Below are 18,161 nucleotides of genomic sequence, written 5' to 3'. Positions count from 1 at the left end.
TCACTCTGGATAGTCGTTTAAAAGGAGCAGAAGCCCTGGAATGGAGTCCAGACAAACAGAAAACAATGGTTCTCATTACCAATTACAGGGACCATTTTGGGAAAGTGACTTCAAGTAAAGTATATTTCTGCAATTTATAAGAATCTAGAGACTTGCCAGAACAGTAAACGGAACTCGACATTTCTTCACTTTTTAAACTATTCTTTTGTGGAAAGAGTTGTTTCCACCCTGCTGCATTGTGTATAACATTGTCTGGTTCACACTGTTATCTATATATGTCACTTATGCTGCTGAACTCTAAATAAAAAGTGTTTTGCTGAGGAGCAGAAAAGATTTAGAGAACTGTTACAGTAAATACGAGTAAACAAGATTGTAATTTATTTTGAGAAGAAAGATAAATTGGGAAAACTTCAACACAATGAAACCAATAGGTAGGAAAACTCAAACAGCTAGAACATCAGGCTGCCTGTACCCAGAACTAAAGGTTCTGCTACATCAAAAAAAAAAAAAAAAAAAAGGCTTCCTCAGCTGCTTCTCCTGAATTTCTGTGGGAGTTTGGTGAGCCAGTCAGGATGTGAATGCATAAAAATGATACATTTTTTCCTCAGATATGGTACCTATACATCATTGAGTTAAAAGCAATTTTCTATGTTATGCATCAGCTCATGTTATGTTAGGTTCGTACTCAAGTGCTACATGAAAAAAGATTTGTCAGTCTCTTTCCTTGAGTGATCACCATTTTGTGCTAACCAGTCATCACTTTTTTGAGAACAGTCTTTGTTCACTAAAAGGTGTCTGATATCATTTAAATCAGTGAAAGACACTATTTTCAGACATTTTCTTCTTAAATTTATGTTAACATTTCTATTTCCTGAAACATAAATCCAGCACAATGTATTATAGTCAGAAATCTCAACTGTCTACAGGAAGAAGCCCTGTCTTCATCCTCTCTGTATTAATTTTTTATTTGACTAAAGGTCTTTTGAATGTCAGCTTCTAAATACAGCACTGCTGTTGTAAATCGGGATGTCTTTCACTAATTAAATGTATTGACAATGTCACAGTGGAAACGCAGCTTCCAAATCCTGCTAGGCCCATTTTTTGTCTTTTTTAGATCACTGATGTTTACAGGTGTGATCATGCAAAGTTAAACCCTTCATTATTAGTTCTTTGCATATAAAATGAAATGCATTATAAAGCAACACTCAATAAAGATTGTCACTGCTTCTTTTAAGAAGGTTATAGAGCTTTTAAATAATGCTTTAGTCTAGTGCTCTCCATACACATGCAAATTTTTAGGTTGCACATTTATAGCTTACCCACACTGCTCCTGTTATAAAAACAGGCTCAGACTTGGCAAAACCGACTTTAATCTGACTCCTTTACAATCTGATTTTAGAACTGCTTTGTTAACCATGCTCAGCCAATCTAGCAGAATATTTTTATTTCTTTTTTTTTTTAGAATTTCACATTTATGTTTGCCCAGCATAACATAACATTTCTTTCCTATGTCTTGTGTGGAATTAAGGAATTGCATTTTGTCTTCTGGATGCCATTCAGAATCATATAAATGCATCAGAGTCAGTTTGTGAAAGCCATTTTGAAACATAAATGAGAATAAGGTGATTTGAAATATCCAGCATGATTTACTATCATGCACAACATGCCTGATTGCCTTCTGTGAGGAAGTGACTAGGTCTTTGCATTAGGGAAGAGCAGTAGAATATTTCTACCTTAAATTCTGAAGGCTTTTGTCATGGGCTCAAACAGCATCCTTGCACCCAGTTTGTATCATCCAGATGAGTAAAAAACTGCCTGTATCATCAAGTTCAAAGGATAGAGGTTACCAGAGCTGGTTACAAATGGAGTTCCTTGGCAATCTATAGTGGCACCTACCCCCTTTATTTCCTGTTTATGAGGAGCTGGAGGAGAAGACAGGAAGCACCATCAGCAGATTTGTGATTGATGACAGTCTGGAAGTGCAGCTGATACAAGGCTGGCATCCAGAGGGAACCAGTCAAAGAAAAGGGAAACAATGTGAAAATCAACAAGAATAAAGGCACATGGACAACACTTCTGCAATTTTCAGACTGACAACTTGATGTCTGGGACTCGTCTCTGCATTAAAGTACTTGGGGCTCCTGGGGCAGCAGGCTAAAAGAAGGTCAGCAGTGTGTCCTGAAGCAATGAAAGCTAGCAGCATTGGGTGTTGCATTAATAAGAGCACAGCCAGTTGTTCTGTGACTATCCCCCTCTACTCAGCACTCATTAGATTACATCGGTACCAGTTCTGGGGTTTACAGCACATGAATGATGCTGGTAAACTGGGCAGCTCCAGAGGACACCTCTAGGTTGGTCAGGACTGGAGCACATTGTGAAGAGAGTTTGACATGGGTTTGTTCTTTGGAGGCAGCCAAAATCCACCTTGCACACATGGATATATTTTGCACTAATGGACCTTCATCTTGATGAGCCAGAATGGAGAACAGGATAAGGCTGTTGGAGCTGTTTGTGTTTGTGTGTCAGCCTGTGGGCAGTGAGGACAGGAAAGCAGTTTCAGTCTGCATGTGAGCTGTACTACACTTAGAAGATGATGGCAGTCCAGTCAAGGAATTGTTTTTGCCCATTCTTGGATTTAAACATTAGAGGCATTTCAGAAAAGCCACTTCTGTAAAACAGAATCCAGAGAAAGTTCACCTGACATGGATTTAAGCTGCATCAGGTCAAACTATCCTTGTACTACCCTTTTCTTAACAACTTTTTTGTAATATGTCTGTTTGCAAGCAGCAATGCCAGACAAATGCCAGACAAATGCCAGACAAAAGCCATCAGGGCCTCTCCATCACTCTGTTCTGTAGCTGTACGGTGAGATTGCAGGTGAGGTCTCACCAGAGCTATAAAAAGGGGCAGAATCACTTCCCTTGCCCTGCTGGCCATGTTGTTTTTATATGCAGCCCAGGACACAACTGGTTTGCTAGCTCATGTCCAGCCTCTCATCCACCATTCCCTAGTCCTTCTTGGCAGGGCTGTTCTTGATCTGTTCACTCCCCAGCCTGTTTTGATCTCGGGGATTGCCCTGACCTAGGTGCAGCACCTTGCACTTAGTCTTGATAAACCACATAAGAATCCCATGTGCCCAATTCTTGAGCTCGCCCAGGTCCCTCTGGGTAGCATCCCATCCATCAGGTGTTCTATTTGATATGAAATTCAGAATATCCCGAATAAAAAAAAAATTAGTTCAAAGGACTTAGTGATGTTTCTTGCATTTATCCAGCACTCAGTGACTGAGCAAGCATATTGTGAATAATTCTGGTGGCATAACTGAATTAAAATTTGTAAAATAATGGAAATATTTTGGACGTGACTGGCAAAGACCCAAATAAAATCTAGAACACAATTCTACTAAACTTTAATTCAGGCTGATTCTGGTGTTTGGTTAGTTAAGGACATATTATCTTTGAGAACTGACTGTTAATATACATATATACATATATATATATATACATATATATATATATATACACACACACACACATATATATACACACATATATAAATATTTTTATTTTTGTTTAAACCTTTCCAGCATAGAAATACTTGATAATATCAAGATATGATGATACGTACATTTAAAATGTTAAAACTAAGGTGAAATATCAGTATACCTAATCCTGAATTCTTTTAAAAGATTATATGAAATTAAAAATGCTATAAAGAGCAGATCTGCAGAACAAGGACTATGATTTTAAGATGGCAGAACTACTTTTCTTTTTCACTTCTGATTTTACTTACAGATTTCTCTACTCTCTTTATATAACACTAATAATAATCACTTATCTATGCAGATATTACATCAATACATGCACTATAATCAGCCCCTCACATGTATTTTTCTGTTTAAATTCAGATCAGTAGCTATAGAACTCAAAAGAGCATGAAAAGAGGTACAATTTTAGTTCTGCCTTTCTGATAAAGCAAAAATGTTCTCTAGCATATATTTTTAGGATGATTTTAATAGTTGGCATTACAGTATATTTTTTTCAAAGGTATAAATCTTTAAGGTTCTTTGAAAGACTAATCACTGTTTAATTTGTCACTCTCACACAGACTTTTAATCTGAGTTCTTGTGAAACTGATTTAATCTTTGATTATGCCTTGTGTAGAGTGGCCCTACAGCTCACACAGAAGTCAAACACAGCTCCTGTGGTGAGGCTGTGTTATGTTCCTGCCAGAGGGATTGTAATGACTCGTGCCCTGGCAGTCTACAGAAAGAAAGCACTTAAACAACCTAAAGTGCCAAATGGATTGCACCTTTTATTTGCTCTTAGTAGAGCAGAAAATAATTTAAACGACTATGCATATTGTTAATGTTTAAATTCCCAGACTCTCCTGTATACAAGAAAAACACATTAACACACACACACACACACACACACACCCCTCTCATCGCCACCACCACCTCTAAAAAATCCCAAATAAATAAAGAGGCAGTTGAGCCTCATGTCTTCCATAGCTCTGAAGTCCACTTGCACAACCATTCCATGATGGAGGAGTAGCAGCTCTAGGGGCTTTGGTTTTCTGTTTGTTTTATGGAATGTTCTCAGGAAGTATTCATCTCTTGATGATTTAAGGAATGTGGCATTTGCCTTCTAACTCTTTATCACATAAAAATGTAGCATGCAAAACATTTATTATGTTTTCTCTTCTGCTTTGATGTCATCCCTTCATTTAAGTCACTCTTTTACTTTTTGTCTTTGAAATTGTTCTTGCTATTTAAGATGCCTTTGAACATATTCTTTGCTTTGCAGTGGATAGTTCATAGGCACAAAAAACCTGTGATTTGTCTACCAGCTTGAGTAGCCAGTCTCAGGTACCCAAGATCATTTTAAATACTGTTAAAGACACATGCTTATGAAATTTAATCTAGTCACTGTAGTAGTCTTAACCAGGATGAATCAGGTAATAATCTCCTTCTTCTTTTAATTTTGTTTGTAGAAAGAAGAGGCTGTTTTGGATTATGGTTAGTCTTATCCTACTCTAGGTAAGTGAAGTTAAATCAGTTGAGCCCTTTAAAAGTTGCTCTCCTTACATTGATCATAAAGGAGTTTGAATAACTACCATATTGACATTGTGCTTGTCTTAAATTTGTAGAGGAGATTCTCACATCAAATGTTTTATTGAATGTGGCTTTTAAGGTTTGCTTACTTCCATCATCTTCCAAAAGTACCTCCTGTACTACTTCATGACCAGCAATATACAACCCTGATTAAAAATCTAGGTGAAAATTAGCTTTAAATTGTTAAATACCTATTTAGAGGAATACCATTGTAGTTGATCTGATTCCTGACTTTCTGTGCAGGAGCACATTCTGCAGCTTCTGGAAGACAAACATATATACCTTTTTGTGGTCTGTCAGCACTCTACTACAGTAACCAAATACAGACTGGTTTTATTAGACCATCTGACAAATACAAAGCAGATGCATGAATTAGAAAATTTGTATTTCATTAAGTGTTTCTAAGTTAGACTCATCAACAAGATAATTAAAATTACATGGCAGGAATCCACTGACAATTTGTTTCAAAATTCTATTAAGAAAATTGATTCTATAGTTAAAAGGGAATAAGACTCTAAAAATATGTGCTTTATTAATGCCTGGGATTTTTTTTTTGCTTTTTGTGCCAATCCTAAGTTTTATCTCATCCAAGAAATCACTTACTGAACTCTCCTAAACACAGTGTATCAGTCTCAGCACCAAAACTACAAATACATAGAGCCAGTTTCAGATATACACTTTGCTTTTCCCAAACACTCAGAAGATTCTTTTACAGTATTAATTTATCATCAAAGTTTCTGAAAGTTTAAGACAATGAACAAGACATTAAAGTTACTGCTTGGAGTAAAGTTACTGCTAAAATTTCATGCATGTTCATAAATCTTAACCTTTAGAATTATCTTTTCCCTTTTATTTTTGCTCAAAATTCCAAATCATTCACCTTTTAGAATACTTTATCTTTAAATATAATTTATTTAATAGTTTATGTGAAGAAATGGCAGATGTCCAAATAGTAATCCTTCTAGCACACTGCCAAAACCCTCTCATGGCTCAGAAAGAAGGAATGAGATTTAGCCTTTTCAGTTTATTTGGATCCTCTCATAGGTATGCTTAACTATGTGTAAAGGAAAATCATCCTCTTTTCTGATATAATTAATTCCGCTGAAAACAAATATGATTTTGTTACATTGGTTGCTGTTCTTATAAATACAAAGATTGTTCACCTTTAAAACTTTCATATTATTTTCTTCCTGTCCAAATAAAATTAAGTGTACCTTTCAAATTAAATAAAATTATTCAGCATTATTATTTGCATTTTTACAACTGATAGTGTCAGTATATTTGATGATACATCCCAAATGTATCCATGGATGATATTTTAAGTGTCTCTTCTATCTTTCTTTTCAAGTAAGTCAATCAATGTGTTAAGTTAAACAATGCTACATTTTTTAAATTTTATTTTACGAAATTACCTAGAAATGCTGTCTGACTTTGCTCAATGTAAATTCTTTGCTGAAAGCCTCAATCATGAAAATAATGTACAAATAATGTCTTACTGGTTATGTGGACATTACAGTCCTTAAAAGAGTCTTGTACTTTGCAGGACTATCAAATAATGGATGTTTGTATGTCCATATAGCAGAGAGCTTAGCTAGCTAATTTTCTCCCATGAAAAATGCTTTCCCTTTTTTCAATCAACATAGAAAAATAGTATTTTAGACCTTTGCAAAAATCTCTTTTAATGCATCTCTTTCTAAAACACAGAAATTACTTATTCCATTATTCACTTCTCCAGCCTGGAATGAACACTTGGAGGGAACAAAAAATTACCTCTGGTTTGTGTAATTGGTGGAAAGCAGTTTAGAGTTGTAGTTGAGGTCATTTAGCTTCCAATCAAATAGTTAGCTACTGGATTGAATAACACACATTTAACTCCTTTGTAAAATCTCTTAGTGTGACATTTAATGTACAGGAAAACACAGGAGTAATTATTCAGATAGATTAAATGATTCTGTATGTTAAATAACAGTTTGCTTCAATATTTGGATAATATAAATTTAAATAATTAAAAGAAAACGCTTCCCTCGGATTTTGGATAACTCTTGCAGTAAATCAGTTGAAAGCAAACAAACAAATCAAAAAATAGTCTAAATGCATAGTGTATCCTGACCACTGTGAGCTGCTTAGATGATGAAATATAGCTGTAGTTGACATTAAGCTGGTAGCCAGCTTTCTCTGAGTTTTGTAGTGCTGCTATGAAGTGATGAAGAATGACTCAAAGTGATGCTTTAAAACTTGATTATGCCATTTTAACTCTTTGATATGTAACATTTTGGTCAGGGTCTGGTTTTTGGAGTTGTTAAGTAGAATATTTTTAATGAAAATAAATTGAAAAGGTTGCATCTGCATAAAAATAAAAATTTAGCAGTATTGTAAATAGCTTGCTGTTGTTGTTTTAATATATTGAAAGGTATGACGATTTTTCCAATGCTAAGCAAAGGAACCCAGGGTGCTGCAGATGTGGCTTCTGAGAGGTGACCCCAGTAGCTGTTCCCACATCAGACAGAGTCAGAGGCACTTTCAAATGATTCTAAGATGGACCCATCACTGGACAAAGCTGAGCTCATCAGTGACATTCGTGGCACTTCTGTGATAACTTATTTAAGAAAGGGCAAAATCTGCTGTGCAGCAGAAGCCAGAAGAGAGGAGTGAGGAAATATAAAAGAAACAGCCCTGCAGGCACCTAGGCCAGAGAAAAAAATTGGAGGAGGTGCCCCAAGGGAAGAGCCAAGACTGAGCTGTAATCCTTGGAAATTGCCATGGTGAGACAGATTTCCACACTGCAGCCCACGGGGACCCCATGCCAGAACAGGTCTATGTGCCCTGAAAGAAGCTGCAGCCCACAGAGAGCCCAAGCAAGAGAATAATGTTATTAATTTACAATAAAAAAATTTCCCTAAGTCAAGTTGGTTTTGCATATAATGCTAATTGGCGAATAATCTCCCTGTCATTTTCCTCACCCATGAGATTTCCATTGTATTTTCTCATATTCAGCTGAGGAGGTGAGTGATAAGGTAGCACCTTGTTGGCCCCTTGCCTCCAGACAGGCTCAACCCACCCCAAGGTTCTTTGGAAAGGACCCATTTAATATTTGTCTGTCACTCCTAACTACCAATAAACCAAAAATTACTAACTTTAATTGAATGACTTTTTGATGATTGAAATTAGGTGAGTTAAAGGACAGCTTTAATGTATTCTCTGAAAATTGCATTAACACTACAATGGTGATCTCTTATTTAAAAACACTTCTGTCTAATAATCTAAAACTTAAAAAAACCCCACAACCACACAGGAAGTCTTGTTCATAGACAAAAAAAAAGTCTGCTGATATTTCAGAGAAGTTACTACAGACAAAGTACAAACTGGTGGTGTCAGGCATATTTAAAGAAGATGGTGGAAATGTGCAAATGTCCCACAGCAATACTGAAAAACTGTTGCTAAGGCATGCTTGTTAGCACTGTTTGAGAACTCTGGGCAAAAGCAAGGCAGGTAATTGTGCTTTAGGTAAGCTTTTGCTTATAATAATAATTCATTTGTATTCCATGTTTTTTATTAGAATTTTAACGACTATGTACTCTAGATTATAATATTATATAATATTATATATATTATATAATATTATAAATGCTCTATATTGTTCAGAAAAAAAATCAGTATGAAAAGTAAAGATTTGTAAAAAAAATCTAATGGGAAAAGACTGATCAAAATGAGATAAAGCATTAGATCATAATTCTATTGACTTTAGAGTTCAAAGGGATGCTTTTAGAACAGTTTGCAAAATGAAAGTTTGCACATGTAAACAATATGTCATTCAGTTTCTTTGCTATTCAGATTTATTACAGTTCATAAGCCTAAAATAAATTAAACCTAATGTAGTCTACTGCAAACTTAGGATTTTTCTGGAAAAGGCCTTAACTCTACATTTTCTGTAGAACTTCTTTTGTGATTGAAAATAGTGCAGCACTTAGTTGTAGGGTTTTGGTTTATTTTTGACTTCAAAACTGTTTCAACATTGGTTTTGAACTGTCAATATCATAGATTCCCCAGATTATCTTGTTGATAAAAGTTTAAGGACCGTTTCTGCAAACAAAAGTGGAGAAACAGAGATAAACAAATACAAAACTATCATACAATGTAATAGTTACTTCTGGGAGTATGAGATGTTTTAATGACTTTTGAGGTCATCATATATAATAATGACACCACCGAAACAATCTTGTGTATTTTTTTCACTTTGTGCTAGAATAACACAGGATGGAAAGATAGATAAATTTGTTTCACAGTGGTCATAAAATAGAAAAAAATGTCTCTATTCTGGTTCTGTGTTACATATTGCATCCTGTGATTCCCAACGGGCTGCCTTGGAGCGAGTAAATGGCAAATAAATAGAGAACAGCTGAGGCAGCAAGAACTTATTTATTACAAAAATGACTGAGGGCACCTCAAGTTGTGCAGCAGTGTATTCCCAACATGTTACAAGGCCAGTGTCTGATTCAGCAAGACACACCAGAGACACATTTGTAAGCATGGCTTTGATTGTTTAACCGAGTCAAGGTCATATACTTAAAGGCTAAGACCTTCAGATGGATGGTGTCTAATTGAGATGCACTGAACTATAGAGTCTTCCTTTCTTAAAGCAAACTGCTAGGTTGACAAAACAAGATAAAGAGAGACCAATGTTTTAGTAATATTATAATTATGTATTATTATAGTACATGGCTTGACAAAAACAGAGGGCTCCAGCCTTTACTGAATCTCTGTTGAGCTCTCCCTCCAGGAAAAAGGGAGCTTTTACTCTGCAGTGAATATGAAGGTGACAAAGGTATGTGTCTGTGAGGGTGGCTTCTTCTCTGGAGTAATTGAACCTTCCAGGAGCTTCCTTCTCTCCCACCCAAAAAATGGATTTATGAGTAATTAATACTAGTCTAAGATGACTCTGAAATAGCTTTTTTTAAACGATTAATCATTAAAAGATAATTAACAGAAAATGGGATTAATACATCCTCAAATTGCCTCTTTTGTAGGGTATCACTCATATCGTACTTTACCCGAACTCATCTGATGTTTTGCATCCATGTACATACCTCACTTACAGCAGCATGGAAGAAGGCACTAAATAAATCATCAGACAGGCCAAGCAAGAATTTAAAATCAGTTCCTACAGCCCTTGGGAATCCATGGGACAGTGGAAAGCATTAATTTTTAACTCTTCCACTGTATATCAACAACAGAATTTTTTACTGAATTCTTTTCTACTTCTTTTGTGTTCCAGTCATATACAAGATAAAATGTATGCTTTTTCTCAGCAGTAATTCCATTTGGAATTAATTATGTTTACCTTAAAATACCTAACACTACCAATTTTGTCCTTATCATTCTCTTAGCTCCCTCTGTCTGTAACAGAGATGAAAGATGGCTGGATCTTCCCATGCCTTCTTACACCCCACAAACACCTTCTCCCTTGGGATTGTCTCTGATGTGATTTGTCCTAAGATAAGAACACGAGCTGAAAATTTCAGGAGGAACTGTCTGGATGCTCACATCATTAATATATTCCAGAGATAGGTGAGCTGTGATGATTTCAATTGACTTTGGTATGCATTGGCCTGAAAAAAGGTATAAAATGCTGCTGAAGACTGGGCAACCAGTGAAATTGGTCTCCAGAGGTGGCAGGCAACTTCCATCTAAGCAAATTGCCCTCTGCACTGACAGAGATGCTTGCAGTGTACATCCATCCCAAAGATGGAGAATACTCCTTTAGGACATTTGAGTAAAAGCACTAATATTTGGTCCCATATAGGGACAAAATCCTGAGATAGCCAGGAAGATGCTTTGCTGCTTTGTAACTGTGGATTCTTTAAAGCCAAAAATGGCAAACCTGTATTTTTCTAGTGAAACCTGCTTATATTATATACTTATACTGTATTAACAGTATTAAGATACTTTATTTGAAAAAGATCTAATCATAATCACCCATGTAAACAGAGACATATTTCTCATGCCTTGACTCAGAGTTTCAACTCCACTACTCTGCTACACTGTACTGGGTATGAAAAGTACATTTGGTGGAAGCATTTTCTCTCTACACTATCTGTGAAAGAAGACTTGCCTAAGGTAAGAACCTTCACTTTTATATGGCTAATGTCAACCTAAAAAAGCATGTTTCTGTAAACCCATAGGTGCTACAGACTTAAATTTTGGTGATCCTTAGTGGCATTTTCCTCTGTGATCTTGGAACATCAGTAATAGCTTAGTGTGTTAAACTGCATATGGAAGTCTTAATTCCATACCTGGATGTTTGACAGTTTTCTTTACGATTATAGTATGTGACTTGGCTGTATTTATGGCATCATAAAGAAGACAAATTGTAAGGGCTGAAGATTTTGAAAAATCAAATTACCAATTTACAATCCATAACAATCTATGTGGGACGTTACTTCAGTGTCAAATATAAATATAAATATAAATATAAATATAAATATAAATATAAATAAGATAAATTGATAAATATACCTCAGATACATAATTTTTGAAAACTTAAGAAAATGCATAAATATTTTATAGACAATATATTTTCTTTTTATATGTACACGTTTCTATTTTTACCACCTTTTATAAAAGGTTAGAAACATTTAATAAAAATTAGTGAAGATATTAAGTGCCATTAAATCATGACCTTGTGTTGGTGTGGCTAAGGTAACGAGGTGTTAATAAAATGATCAAAAGAAAAGGATATATCCACAACTGACAATTTAATGAGCCTTAACATCTGGAGAGAAAATATCTGCATCTTCACTGGAGGGTGGTCTATTGATAAAATTTATTCTGATCAAAACTGCAGATCTAATTAGAAAACACTGTGACTAAATTTGCCAAGATGACTCAGAAAGAAGCATTTAATAGGAGAATTATCTATTAATCAATTAATTACTTTGTTTTATTTATTTAAGTCTTTCTGCTAAATTACAGTAGTTCTTTCCTAGTTTTTTACTTCTGTGGCTGTTAACAGAAGTGTTAATATGTATTCATCATATAAATACATGCAAAAGAAAGTATCAGGTAGATTTTCCAATCTATTCATCAATGGTCTAATATAATCTCTATTGAAAACTTACAAAAAGCAAGTCTGCAATTAGGCAAAGAAGTATTTCCTCAAAGGCACCTTTTTATTGGATGAAATTAATTCTACACATAGTACCAGGTCTTACCTGAAACAAGACTAAATTGGACTATTGTGTAATTTAGGATTGCATCTGAGATGCAATCAGATTACTGAGTTATCTCATTGTTAGCTCTAAGATATGCTTCCTTTCCCCTTTGGCCTTGCATTTGTTTGTTTAAAAACATAAATAATGCATATAGGGGTTTAGTTTGTTTGTTTTACAGAAAAAAGCCCAAGCAATTGCAATAGCATGAGAATTACATCATCATCTAAATTTCATTTAGGTTTCACAGCTTCTAAAACCTGTGATTGTTGGTGGTGCTAATACTGTGTACTCATTTAAAGTCCCACATAAATCAATCAATTAAAACAGAAGTTACTAATCCTCTCTGGGCTTTTTATTTTCTTATCTGTCCCCATCTCATGTTTTATCCTTGAAGCTATCTGGGGCAGGAATTGCTTTATACAGCTCCTAACAAAGTGTGCTGTGATCTATGCTTTGAGGTGCAGGTGAGATGAAGATGCAGCTCTGCTGTGTTGATAGATGGGAGACAGGGAGGAAAGAATTTCCTGCATTTTTGCTCATGTTTCTGAATTGATGATAAGCTCTAGGTATGATTGAACTATAAAGAGACACGTTGCCACTCTACATATCTTATGAATTCAAGGCATCATAGGACGTCTTTTCCCAGAAGCAGAGGATGAAATGGATCTTTAAATCAAATTTTTTTTCAGATGTATCCCTCTGTTTTATATTTTTCTCCAAGAAAGGTTGATACAGATTAGTCTCTTTCTCCCCACTGGAATTATTTAAATGTCTTTGCATATGTGTTATATATTATCTTCTAGAGCTATAAATTAAATATTTCTACAGCCCATTCGCTCACATTTAAATCGCCTTGGTCTTACTTACTTACCTAAAATACATAAAATAGATATATTCATATGTTATTATTTTTATTTTACTAGTATAGTCTGTAGGAGATTTCTAGATAAAATATTTGAATCTACAAACATGATTTTAAAGTATGTTCCATTTTGAGTTTGCAAGTGCTGTTTACTTTTCAATATATAGCCTGTGGAAAATCCAGTCCTAAAGACAAAATACATTGCTGCTGAAAGAAATTGATTCTTTAATTTATGTTTGAAAGGTAATTATTATTATCTAATAATGAAAATCTCACGGATTTTTTTTTTCTAAAAAACAGGAAAATATATAGGAAACTATTTTACTATACTAACTGAATAGCATTGAGTATAATATACTGAAGACCTTCAAAGGCCTTTGCACACCTCATTTTTCTTTCTCAGAATGGATATGTCACATGTTTTCTGTGAGCATCTGGTTTTTCTTCCATAAGAGTTTCATTTTCTTTGGAAGATTGGCTTAGTTTTCCCTGGTTTGGCTTACTTCACAGTGTTAGCTGCTTTAGCAATCTCATATGTCACCTGTCTCCTGTAAGGAAAGCCTAAAAATATTGGAGTTTTTCAGGATGGAGAAGTCTTATTGTTACAACTAGTTACATACATACATCTCATAAATTGTTAGCACATAAGCCTAGTGTAGATTTTACATAAGCCTATTGTGGAGAGCTAGCTGTTTTAGGATGAAAATACACTTCAGGTTCATGTTAATGAAACAAATTTGGGTAGGTCAACAGACCTATGCATGCTGCTCCCTATTTTTGTTTTGGTTTGATACGTAAGGTCTTACCACTGAGTGATAAAAACAATTATTTGTACTCTACCAAATGTATACTTTCTGATTCATGGACATTCTTATTTTATACCTAATCCAGTACTAACACTGCTATTAAATTCCAGAGTTTAGTTCTTAGTGTCTTACTTTTAGTCGAATGATAGCAAAAAATTAAAAAAAAAACTCTCCACCTTTATCTTGGGCCTTAGATGTTTACCCATTTCTTCCTCTTCCTATGGGAAAACAAAATCATGATTACAGGAATATTACATTAAGTTAATTTAAGAACAATAAAGACTTTAAACAGTGGGAGAAGGAAAATAAAGAGCCTGCTTGACAGCATGATGACTTAGGATTTGAGTAAACAAATAGGATGTTAGGAAACAAAGATCACTTACTCATATTATAGCATTACATAATAAGATTGCTAATGTGTGCTTGAAACACATAGCAATGACAGGAATTCATGAAACAGAAAAGATTTTTTTTAATTTAAGTTGCATTTAATGAAATTTTGGAAATTAAGAGAAGAAGTAAAAGAATAAAAAAACCCAAGATAAATTATTTTAAGAGCTATGTGGCCATTAGAGCTGCTTCTTGACATTAGATTTTGGACATCAGGAAGAATTTCATTAAACATTGGAACAGACTTCCTAGAAAGGTGGTTGATGCCCCAAGCCTGTCAGTGTTTAAAAGCTACTTGGACAACATCCTTGACAACATAATTTAAATTGATCTCTCTAGAATTGATCAGGCAGTTGGACTTGAGAGTCAGTTTTGGTTCCTTTCAACCAAAATAGTTCTATTCTATTCTATTCTGAATTGCAGGGTGGGGGGATGTTCCTAACACCCACAAGACTTCCTTTCAGAACATATAAACTGACTATTTTAAAATAATTTCAATGTAAATCAACAACTTTCTGCAGATATCTCACCACTATGGGTATTTGTTTCTGGGTTACGCATATTGTGGCCATTTTCTGAGAAAATATTTAAGGCTGAACTGAGTCAAGTGAGTTTTTCAGATTGTTGAAGCACTAGGTTTTATCAGAAAATAAGTATTTTAGGGAATAATGTGAGAAATGTGGGTTTTAGAAATATTTTAGTAATAGAAGTTGCTAGAAGTAAGTATTAGAAATCTATTAGAATAATAGAAGTGATTCTAATAATAGAAATACCTGTTGGTTCATAATTTCCTTGTGACATGATGAACCAAGAGATACAGTCTAATTCTTGTCTCCTAGAGAACTGACTCAGTGCTTCACAGCAGCTATTCCTAATTTATAGATATCAATAAATTATGAACCAAGTAATGACACAAAGTAATGTATGAAATAGTTGGGAAAAGATAATTTGAAGCACTCTATTCTTGCAAATAAAAGGCAGCATTCTCTAGAGAAACTAAATACACGTAGCAATTGTGAAAGTTTGGTCAGAAAAGAAGGATGTTAACATCTAAATTTTTCCCTTGCTTTAGCAGGCTTATGGCAGCAGGGCTATTGTTTCTGATGATGGATATCAGAAACATGTCAGACAGAAGTAGCATGATAGCTATGGATCTAATCTCTTGTTCACATGATGATATTAGAAACTGAAGGAAAGAAAAAAGAAAAATATTAGGTGTCATTCTCCTCCTTGACCAGATTTAAAAATCTGTGAAAGCACACAAGTGCTGACATACAGTGTCAAGAAACTTTTCTTTTTTCTTTTTATAAGTATTTAATTACTATCCATATGCTGTTTCCAAAACTTTCACAGTGTCATAGCTTCTAATTTCCATGGAAAGTATCAGTCAAGACTTTCTAATCTTGTATCAAAGAAGAATATCAAATTTATAATGGAAACAGATGACATTTGGTATAAGCCTTCATTCAACATAAGTGAAGCTTCAATTATTTTAATAAAATTTGAAGAATATTCAGAAGTATCTGTCCCTATCGTGTGAAAAAGCCCTTTTCTTCAAAAGTGTAATTTCAAAAAGACCCTTTCTGCAACATCCATACCTCTCAAGAGAAACATTTTTTATTGACATAAGTGTGTCTTGCATTGAAAAGCCCTTTTCCTGGTAGCTACACTTGTAAGTAAAGAGAAGGCTAAAAAATTCAGTGAAACAGTAGTACCAACAGAACACCTGACAGAAGTTACATTCATCTCCCACTTTTAGATGGATAATTCCACATTTTAAAAATTCCACGCATTACTGAGGCAAATATTAATTGATTCAACCAGCATCTCTACTGTGCATTCATCCTCAAAGAGGTAGATTGGAAATTGATTGAGATTAATTCCCTGGAAGATTACAGAATCCAGTAACTCTCTACTTTCTCGTTCCCAAGGAATAAGCCTTACATTTAGACAGTTATAAAAGTTGCTTGAAGTCAGTCTGTGTGACTAAAGTATGTGCGAGTAATTAAAATGCTCAAAAAATTAACTAAAAGCCCAAAACAAAACAAAAATGAAATACAATCTAAAAAAATGCCCAACAAAACAAAACAAGAAACAAAAGACCCCCCTCCCCAAAATTTTGATTACTTTTCAGATGGAAATAATTTGTAAGAATGATATGGATGGGAGGATTCTGAGATAACTGGAGGAAACAATTTGGAGGAAAGAATTTGCCCTAAAATGCAATGCTTTAATACCAGTAAATATCATATATGAATTACTGATTTGAGTCTAAAATAATGAATTCTGAAGTTTTCAGCAGGCATATTTACATTTCACTGAGAAAAGATTACGTAAGAACCGATCAAAAAATCATAAGAATTAGAGGTTAATAAGATATAACTAAATTAATCTTTCCCAGGTACTGCAAAATAATTCCATATCTTCTATAGAAAAATCTTTCCAACATTTCCTACTCTGTTTAGGAAATAATGACATGTTCTGATTCTGATAATCACACTTCCACTGTCAAATTTACTAGAATACATGCAATTTCTAACAACATCAGGTGTTACAATTATGTACATTTCTCCTTATATATACACATTAATAAAAATGTGTCCTATTACTACTGATTATACTAGAATTTCAGAATGGTTGCAATTGGAGTATTTTTTCTTAATGAGAAGTTCTGTTTCCTCTTTTCTGCTAAAAATTGGTGCAGTAACTTCAGAGACATTTCTACTGTCATAGTAATTTAACATTTCAAGACTTCCTAACATTGTCTAGCTACTTCCACTTCTTTGAGACTCTTATATTTAACTTTTTTTTCTTTTTTGTAAATCAAGACTAACAGGGCAGCCAGTCATTTTTGCTATTCCATTTACCAATGCTTTTAGCATAATTAAATTCTTAAATTACTGTTTGATTTATGTGTGCTTTGAACATTAGACAATTAAGTGCTCTGGAAAACTGATACCACTGATTAAAGGGCGGGATTTTATTTAGGTAAAACTATCAGTAGTACTGGAAATGGCTCAGCAAGCTGCAGAGGGGAACATCTTAAATGTCAGCATTCTGAAATTAGATCTAAGAAACTATCTGAAATAGTCATGCCATATCAAAGTTAAATATTTCACAGTGTTCTCTTACTGCCCAGAAGTTTCTCAAGAAAGACCATAAATATTTTAAGACATCATTTTGGATGAGGTAGCCTTAATGTGGTGATTGTACTGTGATAGCAGCACCAAGGCACACTGTTACAGAGAATTTTTCAACAGAATGATCAATCAAAAGTCCATTCCAAATATTTTTGATTATTATACACACTTCAAAATAGCTCCTTATTTAGTTGAGATAGACATGCTCCCATTCATGAAAGATGTACTTCAAATACAGTTAAAAATATTCAGACTTTTTTTCTCTAATAATTTCATAGTTTTACAGTCTTTCCACATGACAGTGTCTGGAGCTGTAGGAATTAATAATAATAATAATAATAATAATAATAATAATAATAATAATAATTGCTGGATTGTAGTATTTTTGGAGAGCTGGTGTAGTTCTTTTGGTGGTTTTTGTTGTAATTGTTGTTGTGTTTGGTTTTGGGTTTTTTTGGCTTTGGGGTTTTTTTTTATTTTTTTTTTGCTATGTTTGGTTCTGGTTTTTTGGGTTTTTTTTTTTTAACAGTACTAAATCGTATGGAACAGCAGAAATAGCACAATTTGTTTTTTTTGTTTTTAGAATGTGGGTATGTTTGTGCATACATGTGTATGCAAGTGTGGGAGAAAGGTGGGAGA

This window comes from Oenanthe melanoleuca, chromosome 1 (genome assembly GCF_029582105.1).
Source record: "Oenanthe melanoleuca isolate GR-GAL-2019-014 chromosome 1, OMel1.0, whole genome shotgun sequence".
Classification (NCBI taxonomy): Eukaryota; Metazoa; Chordata; class Aves; order Passeriformes; family Muscicapidae; genus Oenanthe; species Oenanthe melanoleuca.
Note: the sequence above shows the minus strand (reverse complement) of the source record.